Here is a 22160-nt window from a genome sequence, read left to right on the forward strand (position 1 = left end):
AGGATGTCACATAGAGGAGGGAGAAAGGTTGTTTTCTGCTGCTCCAGAGAAGCGGACACGGAGCAATGGTTCCAAACTACAAGAAAGAAGATTCCACCTAAACACCTATCACTACAGCAGGGGTGCTTCAAGATGCTAATTTATTTTTGCTTCTCCACACTACCTGCAAGCAGTGGTGTAGCTATGGTGCTAATCGGCCAAATAATGCACCACGTTGAAGATTAGATGGAGTATGGCGTAGATGAAAAAAAATGGTGCCTCTTTCAAACCTGGGAGACACCCCAGAAATTCCTGCTCTGCGCCATGTAGCAAGGAACTGGCGAATCATATGCTTTGAGTGGTGGGTGGGGGTCATGGCCACATGAAGGGGGTCAAGTAAGAGCTGTTCGACAGTGGAATTTGCTGCCAAGGAGTGTGGTGGAGTCTCCTTCTTTGGAGGTCTTTAAGCAGAGGCTTGACAACCATATGTCAGGAGTGCTCTGATGGTGTTTCCTGCTTGGCAGGGGGTTGGACTCAATGGCCCTTGTGGTCTCTTCCAACTCTATGATTCTATGATTCTAAGGCTGTATTTTGTCTCCCTCTTTATTTAACTTATATGCAGAATTCATCATGTGAAAGGCTGGGCTGGATAAATCCCTAGCCGGAATTAAGATTGCTGGAAGAAATATCAACAACCTCAGATATGCAGATGACACAACCTTGATGGCAGAAAGTGAGGAGGAATTAAAGAACCTTTTAATGAGGGTGAAAGAGGAGAGTGCAAAATATGGTCTGAAGCTCAACATCAAAAAGCTAAGATCATGGCCACTGGTCCCATCACCTCCTGGCAAATAGAAGGGGAAGAAATGGAGGCAGTGAGAGATTTTACTTTCTTGGGCGCCATGATCACTGCAGATGGTGACAGCAGTCACGAAATTAAAAGACCCCTTCTTCTTTGGAGAAAAGCAATGACAAACCTAGACAGCATCTTAAAAAGCAGAGACATCACCTAGCCAACAAAGGTCCGTATAGTTAAAGCCATGGTTTTCCCAGTAGTGATGTATGGAAGTGAGAGCTGGACCATAATCGCCGAAGAATTGATGCTTTTGAATTATGTTGCTGGAGGAGACTCTTGAGAATCCCATGGACTGCAAGAAGATCAAACCTATCCATTCTTAAGGAAATCAGCCCTGAGTGCTCACTGGAAGGACAGATCCTGAAGCTGAGGGTCCCATACTTTGGCCACCTCCTCATGACTCCCTGGAAAAGACCCTGATGTTGGGAAAGATGGAGGGCACAAGGAGAAGGGGACGACAGAGGACGAGATGGTTGGACAGTGTTCTCGAAGCTACCAGCATGAGTTTGACCAAACTGCAGGAGGCAGTGGAAGACAGGAGTGTCTGGTGTGCTCTGGTCCAGGGGGTCACAAAGAGTCGGACACGACTAAACGACTATACAAATCCAATATGTAAGACACTGTTGCATATCACCCAAATCTTGGAACGGTGCAAGATTTCAGGAGCTTACCCCCCCCCCCAGGTCGTGTTTCCTTTGGAAATGAGGCGCAGCAGAGACAAGGGTGTCTTTATGATATATGGTTTATTTACATCTATATACAAACAGTCTGTGAGGAATGGTTCAAAGTATTGCACTCTATGAGGGTCCTGTCTCTCCCATTGCTGCAGCCTCTGATTCAAATATTGCACTACGGATCCCCTCCCCAGCTTGCTGCATTTAACAGGCTGACACCCTTTCCAGCAGGATGTCCAGGAACGCCCTTCCAGCAGATGTCAAAGCGATAAACAACTACCTGACATTCAGAAGACATCTTAAGGCAGCCCTGTTCAGGGAAGTTTTTAACGTGTGATATTTTACTGTATTTTTGGTTTCTATGGAAGCCGCCCAGAGTGGCTGGGGAGGCCCAGCCAGATGGGCAGGGTATAAATAAATTATTATTATTATTATTATTATTATTATTATTATTATTTCCCCTTGATCACACCACAGCCAATGGAAATCCTAAAATTTCCTCCAAACAAAAACTCTGGTGTTGTATTTGGACTAAAGCTCAGGGAGAGATTCCCGCCCCCATTTGCCTTCTGGCACAAAGTCTTTGCTTTGCTGATAGCCCATCTCCCTGTCTTTGTTCTCTGCTAATGGCACATCTCTCAGGTGATCTTTTGAATATGAGAAGCTAAGTCCAACTATTAAGAATCTGACTTCCCAGTTTAACTCTCCAGATATTGATCAAATTGTATCATTTACTAAATCCAGGAATTATGGGTGCCTTCAGCTTCATGATGAAAATTCCAGGCTAAGTACATTTCATATGTCTTTTGGCAGGTACCAGTTTACAAGGATGCCATTTGGTCTCCAGCTCCCAAGTTCTGTGACCCCAAGGTCTGTGACCCCACAGACATTTGAGGGCATTGGATGGGCTGCACAGATGATATCCCGATGTGGGTGGAAGACCAAAGAGGAATGTAAGCAGAGACTGAAGCAAGTTCTACGCAGGTGCCACAAGACAAACCTACTCCAAGTGAAGGGCAGATTTGCCGCGTTTGAAATAAAATATCTAGGACGCATATTAACTGCTTAGTAAAGTTTATTCCTTCTAATCCAGTCTCTGTGGCTAATTCATAATCTTGTGAATACCGAATAATCAGCTTCCAAAAATGTTTTACTTGTTGCTTATAAAACATGCTGTTTTTTAAAATTTCCATTAACATTTATTTATTTTCATTTTTTATACCAAATGATTGTAGAAAACCCCCTCAAAGCACTAAAAATGTGTTTGTAGATGTTTTCCAATAATAATGCAAACACACACACACACACACCACATAAATAAAACGTATTGGGAGGGGGAGGGGGAATGATCACATAAAATAGTTGGAAACCTCAAAAGTTACTGCTTGCACTATTGTAAAATGCACGAGTTAAACCCCCATAAGCTACCAAAAAGCCCCCCCAGGCAGTTTCTTCCATTGGGGATCTTCTTCAACTGCAGGACTATTAAAAAGCCCCAAGATCTTACGTTCTTTGCCTTTAACAGCTGCATGACAGCAGCAACAACAAAAAATTCCCCCTATAATGGGGAAAATGTCACATGTGCAAACCTTTTTACATTTTTTTTTTAAAAAAAATATTTATGATTTTCATTTATATACCGTACATTACAACAATAATTTTCCCAATTTTTAACATTTTAAATTTGGGCTCCCTTCCCCCTCTTTCTGTGGTTCCTTAAATTTATTTTCATCTTTTCCTGCATACTCCAAATTGTTTTAACTTATTCTTTTATTTGTATATTTGAATATATATCTCACATTTTTTTTTAACTGCAAGTTTTTACAATAATTCTGCCAATGTCTTAATCTGTTTACAATTCGTTTGAAAATACTCAATAAATCACTTCCGCTCCTTTCTAAAGAGTTTGTAATCTTGATTTCTTATTCTTCCAGTAAGTTTCGCCATTTCTGCATACGCCATTAGTTTCTGTATCCAATCTTCTTTTGTCGGGCCCTCTTCATCATTCCACTTTTGGGCAAATAACATTCTTGCGGCTGTAGTAGAGTACATAAACAAATTTCTATACTGTTTGGGTAGTTCTAATCCTATAATTCCCGAGAGAAAGGTTTCTGAGTTTTTTTATACATAAATGGTATCTTAAACATCTTTTTCAATTCATTATATATCATTTCCCAGCAAGCTTTAACCTTATTATAAGACCACCACATTTCCACCACTTACTTGACTTTGATTTATACATTTTTGCCAATCCACTAGGTGTCCACTAGGTACCATCTACAAAGCATTTTCATATAATTTTCTCTTGCTGTAAATTTTATGTCCGTGTTCCCAATCGTTCCCACGCTTCCATTTCTATATTATGCCCAACATCATACATTTTTAATTTAAACAGGGCTGAAATCCTGCCCCTCTTAGCCCTTTGAGGAGGGGAAGGGAGGAGATGTAGGAGATGCCTCACCTCCCTCCCAGCCCAGGAGGGGTGTGTGTGCTCCTGGCAGTGCTGTGCGCACTCAGGTGGGTGAGTAGCAGCCTCACTCAGCTTACAGTTCAGTCGTGTGCAGTATAAGTTTTATGTTTTGTCTTAATTTTTAAATTAAAATATAAGTATGCTCTTTCAGTTATGCAAAACAGAGAAAGTGTTGTCTTTAGGCATTGTGTATTTATCCAATGGGACGCAGGTGGCGCTGTGGGTTAAAGCCTCAGCGCCTAGGACTTGCCGATTGAAAGGTCGGCGGTTCGAATCCCTGCGGCGGGGTGCGCTCCCGCTGCTCGGTCCCAGCGCCTGTCAACCTAGCAGTTCGAAAGCACCTCCGGGTGCAAGTAGATAAATAGGGACCGCTTACCAGCGGGAAGGTAAACGGCATTTCCGTGTGCGGCTCTGGCTCTGGCTCTGGCCAGAGCAGTGATGTCACGCTGGCCACGTGACCCGGAAGTGTCTCCGGACAGCGCTGGCCCCTGGCCTCTTAAGTGAGATGGGCGCACAACCCCAGAGTCTGTCAAGACTGGCCCGTATGGGCAGGGGTACCTTTACCTTTACCTTTTATTTATCCAATACATCTTTTTTATATTGTATTATATTTATTATTATTACTACTACTATTACATACCCAACCTTTTCCCCAGAACTGAGTTTCAAAGCGGCTTACAAAAACCAATATGAAAGTAAAAGCTAAAAAAGATATAAAATACAAAAATTAAACTATAGTGGAATTAAAACAATGGAAAAATCATGTTGAAACCCCTTTTCTTAAAAGCAGTAAGTTTCCAAAAGCCTGCTGGAACACAACAGTCTTCACCACCTGGCAGCAGAAGGACAAGAAGGATGGAGCCAAGCTAAGGTAGGTTAAACTAACCCCTTTCCAGCCCAGGAGGAGCGTGGAGAGCCTTCGCACAACACAGCGGCGCACTGCAGCCCACACACTTAATGTTTCGTGACACACAGTTTGGAAAGCTCTGAGGTAGGGAGTCCCAAAGAAAAGTGTAAACCTACAGCACAGCAAACAGGGCCTCTCTGCCTTTACAAACGCGAGACGGACAACCATATCAGCAAGCCAGTGTTATTTATTTTTTTAAAATAATTTTTTTTATTAATTTTCCAATTTTTAACAAACACAACAAAAACAACATAGAAACAAACACATAAAATCATAATTTCTTAACCTTATTTCCATAAGCCTCTTTTCTCGGACTTCCCCATACCTTCCCCTTTTTGCATCCTTTTATTTTTAACAATTATTCAACAACCCTTTTAGCCAATTAAATATAAATTCATTCTCCCTTTCAATTTCACCCCAAATCAAACAAAATTTACCGCTGTAATTCTACGTCTTCCTCTCCCTTAGCATTTTAGCACTCCTCAATTTTATAGTAGCTCTTAAGATATATTTTAAACTTCTTCCAGTCTTCTTCCACAGTCTCTTTCTCTTGGTCGCGGATTCTGCCGGTCATTTCTGCCAGTCCCATAAAATCAATCACTTTCGCCTGCCATTCCTCCAGCGTGGGTAGCTCTTGTGTCTTCCAATACTTTGCTAGGAGAATCCTTGCTGCCGTAGTAGCGTACAAAAAGAAATTCTTATCCTTCTTCGGCACCAGCTGGCCGACCATACCCAAGAGAAATGCCTCTGGTTTCTTATGAAAGGTGCATTTAAGTACTTTCTTAATCTCATTATAAATCATTTCCCAGAAGGCCTTAATCTTTGGGCAGGTCCACCAAAGGTGGAAGAAGGTACCTTCAGTCTCTTTACATTTCCAACATTTGTTATTGGGCAAATGATAAATCTTCGCAAGCTTGACTGGAGTCATGTACCACCTGTAAATCATTTTCATAATGTTTTCTCGTAAGGCATTACATGCCGTGAATTTAATACCTGTGGTCCATAACTGCTCCCAGTCAGCAAACATAATGTCATGACCTATGTCCTGTGCCCATCTAATCATAGCTGGCTTCAAGCAAGCCAGTGTTATTGCTTGTCTGTACCCAGTTAAACATGTAGACGTTACTTATACAAGAAGCAGCACACATCAGCTTGGCCAGAACCTCTCTCCAATCCACCTGACAGGTGAGGGAATAGGTGCCAACTGTCCAAGGCTGACAGATCGCTGCCCTTTCTGGGCCCAGAGCCCAGCACCCCAGGGCCCACATGGTGGCACTTGACTACCATGGTGGCACCTGCAAACCTTCCAGAGCAGTCTCACCTTTGGTTCAACACACCACATCAAAGAGAGCCATAGTGCCGCTCTATTCTGCTTTGGTTAGAAGCGCCTAGAGTCCAGAGACCAGAGACACCACTGTTTAAGAAGGATATTGATAAGATGGAAGGTGTGCTGAAGAGGATGGCCAAGATGATCAAGGATCTGGAAGCCAAGACTGATGAGGAAGTTGGGGGAGCTGGGAATGTTTAACTGGGAGAAACAGTAGAATAGCCATCTTCCAACATCTTCAGCCAGTTTTCATACTTTTTTGGCAGGTGTGGATGCTTCCTCTTGGCAGGAACCCGCCCTTCCTTACAGCAGGCTGCCCATTCTGGGATTGGCACCAGTGTAGTCCGTCCCTGCTCACCTGCTTGGAGCATTTAATCTACTTCACCACGGATGAACAGGAGCTGCTCAAAGGAGAGAGAAGCTAGTCTGCTGGCCAGGTTATTCTGCCCGAATGACCTTACACTTGCTGCCACATGGATGCCCTTGGTCCATCCACTTCCACAGCTTCCCAGCAGGTGCACCAGCCCGAACCCCCAGCAACCTACATGGAGGCTTCATGCGCCCCCCTATGCTCCCTAAGTGTCTGGGGGAAAGGGCTCCAGCCGGAAACCCAAGGGCCCTTTCCCACGGCGCAGAACTCCTGCGTGGAAAGCAGCAAGTAGGTTTCGGTCTTAAGCATTTACTCAAATCCAACCCGGTTGCGCTCAATGAGATTTTACTTCTGAGTAACACAGGGTAACTGTACTGAAGACCAGGGCGTCCTTTCCAAGTAGAGATCGCTGTGATGAGGGGTGCAGGGTGAGGAGGGATGGCGAGAAACGCCGTCCTTTTCGTGTGGCGCCACTGAGCCTTTGGAACTCCCTGCCTCTGGACAGCGAGAGGGCGCCTCCCGCCTCCTCTTTTCTGAGCTGCTCCAGACATTCTCCTGCAGGGAAGCCTCCCCGGTTGCTTGCAAGGTCTGCAGGTCTTTTCACTTTGTTTTCGTCTGCCCTGTCAGGCTTCTCAACTCTCCGCATGTTTTAAATCATGCTGTCAATGTTTTAGCTATGCTTTTTCTAAAACCAAACCCAAATAAAATGGGAGCCCCTGGGAGGTTTCCCCCTGCGAGCAAGCGGTATCTAAATGTGAGGTGGCCCCGCCGCCGCCCGCACCCCGCGGGCCGCCCCCCTTTCTGCGCCTTTTCTTCTGGGGCGCTGGGCGCGCGGAGAGCGCACGTCCAACCAGGCGGCGCACCTGGCGCTCGGCGGGGCGGGCGAGGGGCAGCCGGTGGGCGCCTCCCCCTCGCCGCCAGGTGGTCTCTGCCAGGTGCGCCCCTCCCGGCCCGGCCCGGCCCGGCGGGGGGGGGGTCCTGGTCAGCTGACGGGCTGGGCCAGCGCGGCGCGCTTTCTGCGCCGCCGGCGAGGGAGCAGGTTGGGCGCCGCCGCCGCCGCCGCGATGCTGCCTTGGCGGGCGGAAGTGGGCTGGGGCGCCGACGGAGCCGAGCTGCCTGCGGGCGCGCTGCTGCTGCTGCCGCCGCCGCCGCTGCCACCCCGAGAGCTCGGCCCCGCCAGCCGCCGACATCCCGCCGCCGCCGCCGCGCCCGGAGCAGGTACCTTCCCGGCTCGCGCTCTCCCCTCGCCCTCGCCCTCTCCCGCTCTCTTTCCCCTCCTGTCTGTCGCGGCAGCAAACTTTTCCAGGAGAGAAAAGTTCTGGTGGGGAAAAGCCGCGCCAACTCCGGCGGGGAGCGAGCGGCTGCCCGGCGGAAAGAGCGCGCGCGGAGCGCCGCCGGAGCCGGCGGGCAAAGTGCGCGCGATCCTAGCTGTCGAGTTCAACTTGGTGCAGAGCCTCCCGCGCCTCGAAACTTCAGGAGCTGCCTGCTAAGTTTGTTTTTCTGGTCTGAGAGGTGATTAGATCTGTCTGTCTAACGGCCGATCCGTTCCTAGTCCGTGGATTCGATTGTGATCTGCCCGAAGGAGAGCAGGTTTTGCTCCCCTCCCCGACCCCCGGTTTCGGAAAGTGGTTCGGGGTGGAGGAATAAACGACGAGCAAAGCTCCGAGGCAGCGCCAAGCTGCGCGCGGCAGGCTGGGGAGACAACTCGGTGGGCTTTGAATGTTAGTAGTGGAATGTTGTTTTATGAATAAATGTGGTGTTACAAGAATTTCATGATGATTATTATTGGCAACCCCCTCCTAAAAAAGTGGGGAGGAAGAACCCAATGTAATTTCTATTAATTTTCATAAAGATGTAAAAAAGAGAAAAAAGTGCCATATATGTTCACTGAAAGATCCAAAGGGGGACTCGTGATGATTGACATCCCCTCCAGGTTTGCAGATGGGACCCCCAGTAGCCCCATGGAGCAGAGGGAACAGGCTTCTGACACTCCCAAAGCTAACAAATTCACCATAGCATGAGCTTGCATCTACTTTATCAGATGTAACTGAGGCTGTGGAAGTTTATCCCACTAGTAAAAAAAGTTTCCTTATGTGGCCCAGCACAACACCCAGAGAGTAAGACTATGTTAACTGGAATCTAAATATATACACTTTAAAGGAATCTTTAAATTTATGTGTTGAAGTTAAAGTACAGTAGTTGTAAAAGGAATCCAAGACTTACAAGACACAGCAGACAAGTTTGGCAGTTGTCAGAAAACTAGGTTAGATATGTAAGTTTTATTCAGGAGATAGTAGACATTTTCTTATCGTTCATGACTAACGTGTGTGTGTGTGGGGGGAATTACACTTTGGAACTTCTAGATCACACTTTAAATTTTATTATTACAGTTCAAGGAATGAAGGCATGTTTGCATGCCCCTGAATATCTTTGAAAGGTAAATAGATTCTCTAATGTCATTAGAAAAACAAGCATTTTTAAAGAGGTTTCCAGAAAGTTTATTCCTTATTGTTGCTATATTAGCCACTTGCAAATAAATGCTCATTGCTATAGAGTCTGTGACACTTATATGGCCATGTGTGTGCTATGAAATTAGCATTCTTAAAATTGTTCTAAGTCCATGAACTGAACCAAAAATGGTTCAGAAGGTCATTTTCTAAAAGTAGTCCTACTGTAGAAATAGTTTCCATAGAAAGTTCTATGCAATAGATCTTTTCTGATAAGTTTACATGTAGAAATGAAGAGGAAGAATGAAGAAATTTACTGCACTTGCCATCAAGATGGCTGCTGATATGCTGTTGCCGTTACTTCCATGGACAAACATTAGAAAAGCAACAGGAGTGAAAAAAACTGGACATTTAGACCACACTTACTATGGAGTAAACCTCATTAAAACGCTAGAACTTAACAAGTAAATCAGCATAGGATTGCACCAAAAAAATTAGCACCAGATCAAGCCTTCCAAACAAGCATTTTACTAGGCAAGATTTTAGGAAGTTCATATCCTAAATTTCTCCAATTATCCCAATTTCTTAATGTTTATAAGGCTAAGTTTTTCTCCCAGTCCATGAACAGGAAACATTTGATCTATACAATTTAATTCATTGATATACTTTGTGGTGTTGTTTTATTAAAAAAGAATTATATGCACACCTACTTTGGAGCATGTTTAACTGAACTCAGTAAGAGCATCAAGGGGTATGCATCAGATTGAGCTGAATATCTGAGGTACTGAAAACAGCTGCATTAATTTTAAATCAATGGATTGTAGACATTAATTAGGGTGCTTAAGAGCACTGGATTGTATGCACCACTGGAACATTTTTTAAAGCACGTTTCTTCAGTTTGATGTGCTTAACTATCTCCTTGAAATGAACTGGAAGTAAGGCTGCAGTAGTTGGACGTGAATGGGATTTACATCGGATGAAGTGAGATCAGCCTGTGAGATACCTTTAAAATACACAAAAAGTGTTGATCAGAATTTTTAGGAATAAGGTTTTGCAATGCTTTCAGTTTTGGTCTTTGAGCTACACTATTAAACCTAAGTTTCTTCTTTTTGAACAAATATGACACCTTATGCAAAGGACTGAACCCAGGTTGAAGGGAGGGAATGATTTGATTTTCTCAGTTGTTCCTACAAGGCAAGTAAATTTGTTTCATTTCATTCCTCATAATTATTTGACAATAACGAAATAAATAAACAGAAAAGCTAGCCAATTATCAACAGGAAATAAGAGGTCTCAGGACATTTTGTTTCATATTGAGTTAAGCTTCTTCTTGTAGCTCATAAACACTTTGCAGCTCCTTCAGACTTTTAAGACCAGGCATCTGTGTCCAAAAGAGAAACATGCCTGTTTTGGATCAAGGTAGGCAAAAAAGTTTATTTTAAGCTGATATAGGCTGTAAATATACAATCCATTTTTGAGGACCAGGTACTGGATCCTACCCTTTCAAAATAGTGTGCATTAATATTATACACATGTAAAAATAGAGTTCCGGAAATTTATTTAAGAGGTTGCAATCTGAAATAAGTGGTGAAGGGCATGCTGGCGGATATTTCTGTCTTCTTTGTAGACAGTGAACTCATATTTATATCTATCTCTAGTTATATAATTGAAAATATACCAAATAGATTACCAGCTCAAAATAGTTTACATTTAATATGAGCTAGATAATAACTTGCAGTGATGATGTAACGTTGGTTATTTTAATACAAAGTTAAGTTCTCCAGATATTTCAAACTGAACCTTGACATTTCAAGATTCAATTTATATTGCTAAGGTTTTGAATTAGTTGCAAACTCTCAAAATTAGAAGCATCATGCTACAATTCTTCTTGGGAATGTACAATGCCATATGCCATACAGGGCATTTTTGCCTATTTGTAGGTTCAGAGATTGCTGCATCAAAATTATCTGTTGCTGTTGTATCAGTATAAATGAACTTCTAATTGGTACAAGTAAACTTTTTTAGATCTGTCAATTGATTAAATAATGTTCAGTTGATTGATTAGCAACCTGCCTTTAACGTATTACTTTTAAGCAGCAGTTACATATTACTGAAACCTCAAAATAGGTACTTTTTTTTTTAAAGAAGAAAATATGAGAATTTAGAATTTAGTAAAAGCTACTACTCATTTTTGGTGGAAAATATCTTTAATATTTTCATTTTCATTCAACAAGAGAAAAAAAGAAAGTGTGCCCTTAAATCTGGTTGGTAAATCTACCAATTTAAATGTGCTAAGGTGTGCAACCCTAAAGAACTATTAGAAGTGCAAATTCACACCAGGATGACCAGTTGGAACATATCAGCTTCACTCTGATAAGTGCAGCTCTGTTTGTTGGAGGCTCTCACAAAAAGGTTGCCCGAGATTTATAGGGGTGTTTGCCAGAGAGCACTATTTTTAAGAAGAAAAAGAAAGAAAAAGAAACCCCCACAGCAAATAAAGTTTTGAATCAGAGGCAACTTTCCACCCACACCCAGCAAATGTGTTTAGAAATGGGGAGTTGGTTTATTATTGCATACACTGAAGTTGTAGTGGGAATAAAGATGTAACTGAGCACTTGCCACATATTATTGGACTACCTTTGAATGTTTCAGCATGTGCTTGATGCACTCACCATAAATTGCAGTGCTGTGCATCAACATGGGCAGGGCCAAATCAAGTAAATCTACAAAAATACTTAACAAACTGAGGTTCTGCCTCCCCCCCCCATGAAGCCTGCCCCCCCATAAATCCTGCCTTTGCCCATGTGCATCAACGCCGCCCCCCTTCATTAAAATTTGGTGTGGGGGGTTGTTGTTGCTTTTTAAAAAGTTGAAATAGTTGGTGGCCGGCAGAAACAGTTTTGAAATTTGTGGTAATAGGGGAATTAGATTTGTAATGTTTGAAAGCAGGCTATTTTAAGGAAATAAACAGAAACTTCAGACTCGGCTATATCTGCAGATATATTTTGGTGGACATAAGCTATTTACAGTTGTAGTCTAGAGCAGAAATGGCCAACTTTAGTTGCAATCCTATATACACTTCCTGGGAGTAAGTTCAATTGAATTAAGTGTGTTTTACTTATGAGTAGGCATGCATAGGCTTGCACGCTTCATCAGCAGGGGTGGACTTTTACAGTTCTGTTTATGTTAGTAAGTGGAATAAAAGCTATTTATATTCTTTTGCTGATATTTAATTTATTTTTTATATTGGTACCCAGCCCTTAATAGAAAGAGCTTAGAATAGCATTTTAGCCTTGCAGCAACCTGGGTGTGTGTGGCCCAAGGTTGCGGAGCCACGCTAGGTCATGGCAAAGGTCCATCATTTTGTTTCCAATGGTTTGGCAAATGTATCTGGGATGTAGGAAGGCAGACACATCCTTCCCCTGTTGTACGTCCCACACCTATGGCGCCTGGAGGTAGGTTAACTGCTTCTGAACCTGGAAGGTCATTTGACTGTTTTAGATAATAGCCAGCAAGCGATGGCTGGGTGGGGATTTGAATCTTGAGTTTCCCACACCCATATCTACCACTCTATTCACTACAGAATTTGAAGTTGCATGCTTACATCCTAAGCAAAAAGGCTTGGGTCCCCATATTTTGCAAAGCCAATCATTGTAAGTATAGGTTACAAGATATTGCCATACCTTTGTTAACATTTAGAATAATTTCATATTAGTAAAGGGCAGGAAATCCAAGCTAAAATTTAATTCCCAGATAGTACTAAGCAGGACGTGGTTCAACATTTGTTATGACCAAGTTGGTAGCTACAGCTTGCAATCACATTTCAACCTTACTCTTTGCAGACTTGCAGAACAGTCCTAGGGAGGTCAGGTGGCAGGATGGGACGCCCCCATGCCAGGGGAACCACCACTTCCTCAGGCCTTCCAGGCTCACAGCAGCCACAAAGGAAGACAGAGGAGGAATGGCTTTTCCCCCAGCCTCTCCCCCTTTTTCTTGCAGTATCTTTCTTTTTAAAATGTTCTCTCCCACCAATTCCAATGGGAGAGAAAATATCCATCTCAGCTTCAGGGATGGCATAGTTCCCTCCCCTCCCTCCCTCCCCAAGGAACAAGGGAAGACCCATTGCCCTGGCTGTCCCACTGCTGGCTCTCCACAGGTGGTAAAGGCAAAAAGGGAATATTTGTGGAGGGATACAAAGCTTCCTCCAAGATGCTTCAGAATGCCTTTACCACCTGCAGATTACCACCATTAGGAAAGCCACAGCAGTGGACCGTTTCAATGCTGATCAGCGTAGGACCTCCAAAGCAGATTGATCTTTGCCCACCGAGAGGGAGGTTCATCATGCTCTAGAGCTCCTCCCAGGACCTAAGAAAAGAACATTTAGGGGATGAACTAGATACGTGACTGTGTGTACACACTCACAAGTCCCAGGGTTGATCTTTTCAAACACTAATGATGTGGAAGTTTGCAAATAAAAGCTTGAATCTCATTAGAGACAGGTAAACCCTGGTGCAAAACCTCTTTAACAGATTGTCAGCGCAATGGCTAGGAGTAAAGCTAATTACATGAGGCAAGTAGTCCTGCGGCTTGTGTGACCCACCTATTCAAGGCATGTGTGCATTATGTTCTAAAAGGAAACAGGTATTTCTAGGACATTTTCATACAGAACAGATTGTAACCCACATCTGCCTTAGCCAGGCCATGCATGGATTGGGTGATGATATGTATTCCAATGATGAGCCTTAGCTGGCCACCCATTCAGTTCAACGAATGCTGAGCCAATAAGATTTTTTGGGGCACAGCCAGCTAAAAGGAAATAAGACCAAAGTACAGGAGAGTGATAGGAATATTCTTTTTTTATCGCATGCATACAAGTGCCATGAAAATTATGTTGTGTGACTGGCTTGGTCAAGTGGATCCAGGCTGCCCTGGATATTATGTACTGTACAAGCATTGGCTGTGAAACGGATGGTGCTTTCGGAAGATCCCCTTCAAAAGAGTTTCCCTTCTGTGTTTATGGAAGACTTGTCAAGAGGTCTACAAATGTTACCAGCTTGCTACTCTTTTCTTCATCTAAAAAGTGTGTGTGTCTATTTATATGGAAAGAGGTGCAAAAGAGTGTCATTTCCAGAAAGGCAGGGCACAGGACAAAATAGTCTTTTTGAAATTTCCTCTTTAGTTGCCTGAAGGAAACTCTGACTGGCCAGTTGACCAGGTGAGTGGCTGTCTACGAAAGGCCTCTTTGGTCCAGCATCCGTCCCTCACAGCAGCCAAACACATGGCTTTGGGAAGCCCGTAAACTGGCATATGGCACCTGCTGTCAAATAAAAGCGTAACAGTTGCATGAATATGTGTTGCTGGCTCTGTAGGATTTTACTGAGACAACCTTAGGGCTCAGGACGATAGTTTGCCCCTTTCCCCCTTTATTGTTTGCTCTGTTGTCCTCCACACTGGATATATCAGTTCAGAAACATATAGCTCCCATAAGCACATATCTTGGTCTTCTTGACTCACTATTTGGGAATCATGTGATATAACCACTTTTTACACATGACCTCCAAAGTCAATCACCTACACTATTTTCCCTAGGCTACCTATCCATAACTTGCTTACCTGGGCATTTGTGGCAGCACCAGCAGCCCAGAGAGAAAGGAAGCCATTTGTTGGAAGGCTTCTGTTGGTCACCTGGAGGAAATCCTTAACTGTCACAGGTGGCCAGGCAAGAGCTGCTCTTTGTGACACTGGCATCAGCACAGACCCTGTGAAACAGCCTCCGGGAGGGCTGCTTTGCAGAATCAGCTGCTGGACTGAGGTTGCTGCTTGCATTGTTCAAAACAGAAGCATCTGACAGCTAAAGCGACCCAGGAGGAATGCAAGCAAAAGTTTAAGTAGATTAATGTAAGCAGGGGGAGGGGAAATAAAAAAGAGTAGTTTTTCTTTCTCTTCCCTTATCATCAGTGAATCCCTTCTCCGTGGAGAAGGGGGAAAAGTTGCAAATTGAAACAGTGAAAAGGACTGTCCGTGTAACGCCAGGTCAGCGGCAACTGCATTAATCATTTTAATCTGCCCCATTGAAATTAATGGGATGTCACTCGTTTAAAACTGGAGTCAGCAGACACACAAGGGCTGTCAGATACTCAAGTAAGCAAACTGGAACAAGCTGAGCAGGTGAACAATATGTTGATTGGAGGCATTTTCGGAATCCTTTTGCCTATCTATGTGAGGTGCGAAAATGTGTCCAGCATTTCAAGTCGATGGAATCCTTTGTCACTTGAAATGCCTTGAACAGTCCAAGTAAAATTAGGAAGCAATGTCAGAATTAATGAATACAGCTCCTAAAACATATTGGAACTGAACAAAACAAATAGACGGAAGACTCTTGTCCTCATCTCAGTATTTTATTCTTCAAGTCTTGAGTTATTATACAAGTTTCATAAACTATTGAGTGTCTTCTTCCCATTCCACACCATCCTATTCATTTGTGAGCCAAATATTCCTAATTTGTGTCTTTGAGCTACGGTAAAGAGCATGCTGTTCTTTTTATTTTGTATTGGCATGTTCAATAAATAGGGAGTATTGGCCAATGTTAGTCATCCTCAGAGCGGAGCTACTGAAACAAAGGCTTATTTGAGTATGACTTAGTTGGGATACCAGCCATAGCATTCAATATCCCTTAGTATTTTGCTTTTCCTGATCAAGGTATATGTAGGTTTTTGTACAAGGTGACCAAATGGAAAGCAGCACAGAGGCCCTGTACCAATTTATGTTACTGAAAAGAGGATTTTGGCCAATGCATCTTGTCACACAGGGAAGAGAAAGGCGGCCTCTGCCAAAACCCCATCTCCAGCAAGATGCCAAGATTCCTGTCCTCTCTTGCTTCTGGTCAGCTGGTTTTGTATGATGCTGCCTTTACTACTTGGGTTAAAATGAAGCAGAATATGTCCATAATAATATACATTGCTGACCTCTGCAGTCCCAGGGCTGCAATCCCATTCGTTTCAGTGGGGTTGTTGTGCCAGACTTGCCGCAGGGTCTGTACCTCTGACTCTTAGGTATTTTTGTATCATTTGTGTTAAAAATTAAGCTTTCCCCCACCCCCTTTACAGAATTTCAAATACAGAGAAGTGAAAGCAAGGAAGGAGAGGTTTAAAATTATTACGAAGAGAATATTTACCTTCTTTTATCACATATATTGATATAAATTGGCCTGACAAGAAGAAAGTATTCTTAATAAACAATCTATTGGTTATTCTAGCTAGAATTGAAGTGCTGTGATAACGGATGACTACAAAAAATATAATTATATTGCATTTTCTGTAAATTATTTTGTGTGTGTGTTCCCAATTAATTTCTTCTTTATTTTAGTAATTTGGTTTTTTTAAAAAAAACCAGGCATATAAATGCTTCAGGTTTGTGGTCTATTCCTGTATGGTTTGCTTGGAAATACCTTTTGTGGATTGTGGCTTTAGTTGCATGTTGTCTGCCAGGCTGTGTGTGCAAAGGGACAGGGGCCACCCTCGCCTGGTGTGCAGGTCCCTGAGATGGAAGACATGTAACCAACAGCGAATTCCTATAAGTAGCTATGGTAGAAACAATGACTAAACATTGTTTTTCTATAGAAAAGTTACATAGAGATGTGCCAACAGAGAAAAGGAGGAAATGAATTTGTCTTAACAAATTATAACTTTGTTTCTTACACATCTTGATAGTCCTGGGGGATGGGGAACAAGCTTAATGGAAATGAGAGAAAGCCTTTATGTTGCGCAGGTTTTGTTTCTAGAAATGGACCTTTTCGTTAGTTATTATTTGTGGTCTGCTGGAGAGGAAATTAAAAATAGAATTAAAATGGTTCTAAAGTAGAATCTTACATAGGAATTGAGAGGTCTACTTTATTAAATCCCCATAATAAAGTTAATTATGAGCTGGTGGTGGAGATATGGAACACTTTTAATTAAAGCCTGTTTGCAATTTTGGACAAGGATATCCAAGACATTCATCCAGAATAAACTACATTTTCAGTTCAAGGAAAACTATGTGTGTTTTTTATGTAAGAGTTGAAAAAGTGCTGTTGGATCAGGCCCTGGGTGCACCGAGTCCACCATTCTGCTTCCAGCAGCAACCAAGCCGAGGTTCTGGAGAAGTCTGCAGCAGGGGATGGAGGCAACGGTCCAGCTCTGAGTTTGGTCCTGGCTGTGATATTCAAGGTTTCCTGCCTCTGAAGGTGGAAGTGCGATTTCTCAAGTATAGCTAATCGCCACTGATAGACCTAGTTCCCAATAAAAAAGTGTCTAATTCTTCTTTAAAGCCATTCAAGCTAATGAGCACCCCCCCCCCATCTCCTGACAGTGAATTCCACATGCTTCTTGTGTGATGTGTGTCGGTCTTCCTTTTATTCATCCCGAACTTTTTGTTTAGTTTCTTTGGGTGATCAGTGTTGATCATTTTGGTTGCCCCTTTCTAGGTCTGTGATGCTCTTTTTTGAGATGGGGCAACCAGATGAGAGCACACACACACCTGCTAGCCTTATTAGAACAGTCTAATAAAAGGAAATTAAAGATCACTCAGAAAAATAAGGGAAATGAAAAGCAGGAAGTTAGGAAAATTTACATTCCTGGGTAGAGGGGAGATTTAGGTGCAAGTTTTCCCCCCTCTCTCTCTAATTAACTTTGAGATTTTTCTTACAGAAAGTTTGTTAGGCTACCATTCTCTGAGAGATGGCATTAGCATGGCCTGGTAGTCAACCATACATTGATGGTAGGCGGAGTTCAGCTTGGGAGATGTACCGATGAGGCTTAAAGGATCCAGTCACCAGGGGCCAGAGCAGCCAGGCATTGTCCATCTCTGTTCATTTTCTTGGGGGCAAAGCTATCACTATAAAAGGCAGGAAAACAAACCAAAAATATTATCATTCATTTAAGGTTTAAATACTGTAATCTATTTCTCATTTGAATCATTTTAAATCAAAGTATTGCCTTACTAAGTTGCTGAGGAGAAACAATTTGCTGGTATTACTGTGGCACAGAAAGGGTTGTCAAGCAGTGCAATCTGAGCAAGTTTGCTTGGAAGTGCATCTTCATCCCAATGAAGCTGGCATAGGATTGCAGCCTCAGACTGCACAGCTGAGCACAGTTACTTGCAGTAAATCCCATTGAATAAAGTGAGGCAGTTTAAACACAGACTTGGGTCATGCAGGTTTAGCAGCCCACCTGTTGTTCAAATTCAAGCAACAAGTTGCAAATTTCTTAGGCACAAAGTGCTTAAATCTTTCCCATTGAAAGAACAACACTACTTAACTTTTGTCAATCTGAATCATCCCCAGCACCTCACCACTCTTTAAATGTGCCCCAAATTTCATGGAAAGGTTTGTTGCATGGTTTAGATTGCTTTATTTTGAATCCAGATTGTTCATCCTGATTTTTACCATAGATATTCCATAGATTCCCCCTCAACACATAATGCACGAGTGAATTTTGCTCCAGAGTCCACCTTCTTCACTTACTTTAATCAAATATGGACCCTCTGTGTAGTCAAAGTCTTCATAAAATACCAAGCACAAAGACTGCAATGGGGGTGTGACCATTAGCTTTGCAGTTTACTTTACTTACTGAATTCCTAATAATGTCAGCATTTGGTGAGCTGGGAGAAAGCCAGTCTTGTCTGGATGGACATACTTGAAAGTTATCCATTTCAGTCTGTTAGCAAACCCATCATAAATAGCTTGTAGTCTTACCTTGTAACAAGATATGTTTCTACCTAGAATGATTGTTGTTGTTGTTGTTGTTGTTGTGCCCTTCCTCCGGAGATCACAGGGCAGTTAAAGATCTAACTCCCTTTCTGGAGGTTCTCCGTAGTTCAGGCAGGGGAGCACCTAAGCACAGCATGCAAGCTTCCTCCCCCCTGTGTTCCCCAAGGGTCCAGGGAAGAGGTGGGGCAGGAGGAAGGTTGCTGCTGATTTCAGGCATATGGTTTTCTGACGTGTTATAACCATTGGATGTGCCTAAATTTTTGTATCAGCACTATTACATACTTGTGATACTTGTAATAAAAATCCATAAAGAAACCTTGGAGGGGGGAGCACTGAGTAGTAAAACCATCAGAGCCTAGGGATTTATTCATAGAATCCCACAATGGTAGAGTGGGAGCGGACCGCTTGGGTCATCTAGTCCAACCCCCTGCAGTGCAGGAATCTCAGCTAAAGAATCCAAGACAGATGACCATCCGACCTCTGCTTAAAAACCTCCAAGGAAGGAGAGACCCCCGCCTCTCGAGGGAGTCTGTTCCACTGTCACAATAAATTATTCTGCTGTCACTCATATCAAACACATTGTCGTTTTCAAGCACTGGGGAATTGACTTCAGATAATCCAAGATATACTATTTTAATGTTTTGGATGTATCATAGAGAGACTCATAATATTTACTAAATATCTGAGTAGTAGAATACACTTTGCTGCCATCAGAGCTTTGAATATATGGTGTTTTAGATATTTTTAAGTCCCGTTATTTCAAAGAGAAAGCACTTGCCCCATGGAAATCAACAGGACTTTTAAAAATGGCACTTGGCCCTGAGCAGAATGTACTTTCCCCATCAAATACGGTTTATTCCCCACTGATTGCTAGCCTGAAATAACTTGCATGGAGATGTTGATGCAAGTTTTGGAGCGCAAGTCAAGCTTGGTTACTTTTGTCAAACAACTGTGTGATAAGAGTTTTTATCAGTTGGTTGGAAGAGAATGAAAATGGTGATGGGGCAGGAAGACATTGTAGAAATTAGAGCTACAGAAGCAGTTTCCCATAATAGCAGGTTAGCCAGCAGCCCTAAAATACACCCAGCCACTTGGGTCTATGGAACTGGCAGTTTTACCTAGGGCATATAAAGTTTGCTCCACATGTACAAGGAACCAGCCTTTTACTGTGGCAGCACCTGGGACTCCTCCTTAGGCCAGCATATGCAGGCATGATATTTTATTTAAGAACCAACTCTGTCGATTTTATCTATATTTTGACAACTTCATTATGTCTCCTTGTTTTTGAAGTCTGTAGATTTTATCAGTACAGTGGTACCTCGGGTTACATACGCTTCAGGTTACAGACGCTTCAGGTTACAGACTCCGCTTACCCAGAAATAGTACCTTAGGTTAAGAACTTTGCTTCAGGATGAGAACAGAAATCGTGCTCCGGTGGCAGCGGGAGGCCCCATTAGGTAAAGTGGCGCTTCAGGTTAAGAACAGTTTCAGGTTAAGTACAGACCTACAGAACAAATTAAGTACTTAACCCAAGGTACCACTGTATTTTTAATGAATATTTCATACTATTTTACGTAAACTGCTTAGAGGGTGTGTTTTCTTTCTTTTATTTGTTGTTTATAAATCTTGTGTAAAATTAGGAAGTCACGTCTGCTGAGGCTCAGACCCGAAGAGTCTGCATATTCCTCATGGTAGAGCCTGATGCGTGGAGCAGAGTGACAGCTCAAAGCTGAGAGCAAAAGCCAACCAGAAAGTCACCTGCCTATGATTCCGGCTCCCCCAAGAAGAAGGCTTGGACCCTGATGGTGCAGGCATGAGCTCAAAGTGCACTAAACCCTGTAGGGGCACCTGTCCAGGCACCATCCGCAACACCCCCCCCCCCCCGTTCCTGACCTTTGTGCATTCAGTGCAAAGATCTGAAGGGAAATTCCGTGTGCATTCAGCTGAACATGCTCAGAGGCCTCCCAGCCACCAGGAACCCTGGTAATACAAGCTGAGCATGCTGAGGGTCTGGCATCAAACCTTCGCCCTAAATGCACAAATTTCAGGAGTGACGGAGGCCACACCCGTTGCATAGCTTGTGCCCCCGGCTGCCCAGCCATGAGGCGCTTGCAGGCAGCAAGGCTTCTCCACACCCGTCGCTGGAAGCCTCAGGAGGGGTCCTGTTCTGCTCCCTGGTTTCCCACAGGCACTGGGTGGGAGACTGTGAGAACAGGATGCTGGACAGGATGGGCCTTGGCCTGATCCTGCAGGTGGCCATTCAGCCTCTGCTTAAAAACTTCCAAGGAAGAAGAGTCCCCCACCTCCCGAGGGAGTCCGTTCCCCTGTCAAATAGCACAATAAATTCTTCTGCTGTCCCTCTGTCATTCTTCTGAAACACCATGATGGGCGCTCCTTTTTCTTTCCTTCTCGCTGCCCTCCTCACAGCTGCTGCCACTCGCCGGCCGCTGCCTCTCCCTGGGAAGCAAAGCTCCTCACAGCCCAGGGCCTGGGATGGAAATGGCACAACAGGCCTCTCGATCTCAGCCAAGCTGCATGCAGAGCATTTCAGCCCCGCCAGGAAGGGGGGTCCCGAGGCTGGGCTGGGCAGCCAACATGCAGAAGCATCCTTTTCCCATTTAATTTGTGTGCACCCTGGAACTTCAGGTTAAAATGCTGAAAGCTGGCAACCCTGAAATGAAACAAAATGGCTAACGGACACATTTTATTTATTATTTATTTATTTATTTCAGAAAATTTATATGCCGCTTGATTGTAAAAAGATAAAACGATAGAATCAAGGAAATAGAAAACAATTATTTTAAATCATACGAATGCTGAAACATCAAAATTCCTACCAGCATTTCTAAGCATCTGGGCAGGCTTTTCTAAACCGGAATGTTTTTAGCAGGCATCAAAAATAGTAAAGTGAAGGTGCTCACTCAATATCAATAGGCAGGGAGTTACAAAGGGCAGGTGCTGTCACACGAAATGACTGAGTTCTTACAAATGTGGAATGGGTATCACGGGGCACCTGTAGCAGCACCAACTCCACTGACTGAAGCGGTCAAGCGGGCACATGTAGGGAAAGGCAATTTCATAGGTGAACTGGTCCCAAGTTGTTAAGCGCTTTGTATAGTAACAGCAGCATCTGTAGTGGAGATCTCTGAGCCCAGGTGGAATATGCTAGCAAAGCCTCACTCCTGTCAGCAATTGTGCTGCAGCATCCTGCACAAACTGCAGCCTCTGGATCAAGCGTGAGGGAAGCATGTTGGGGAGCAATCCTGATGTGAATCTGCAGTGACCCCCTTTAAGATGTAGATGTGTGCATTTCAGAGTGGAATGGAGCCACTTTCCAGGAAAAGCTAGCTCAGCAGCCATGATGGGTGCCCAAAAGAAAAGGGTA

The 22160-nt window shown here is 43.5% G+C and overlaps 1 protein-coding gene across 2 annotated transcripts in view; it reads left to right on the top strand.

The window, feature by feature from the left end:
• Positions 1 to 7742: 7742 nt before the first annotated feature.
• IKZF1 (IKAROS family zinc finger 1) overlaps positions 7743 to 22160 on the top strand; it is a 78904-nt gene continuing 64486 nt past the window's right edge. The window contains exon 1 of one of the 2 annotated variants that reach the window (XM_079949698.1): positions 7743 to 7801. The gene's annotated coding sequence lies outside the window, so the exon portion shown is untranslated. Of the gene's footprint in view, positions 7802 to 8078; positions 8096 to 22160 lie in introns of those variants that run through there. The other variant, XM_079949699.1, reaches the window with a different exon arrangement.

The sequence above is a fragment of the Podarcis cretensis genome, assembly GCF_951804945.1.
Source record: "Podarcis cretensis genome assembly, chromosome: 13".
Lineage (NCBI taxonomy): Eukaryota > Metazoa > Chordata > Lepidosauria > Squamata > Lacertidae > Podarcis > Podarcis cretensis.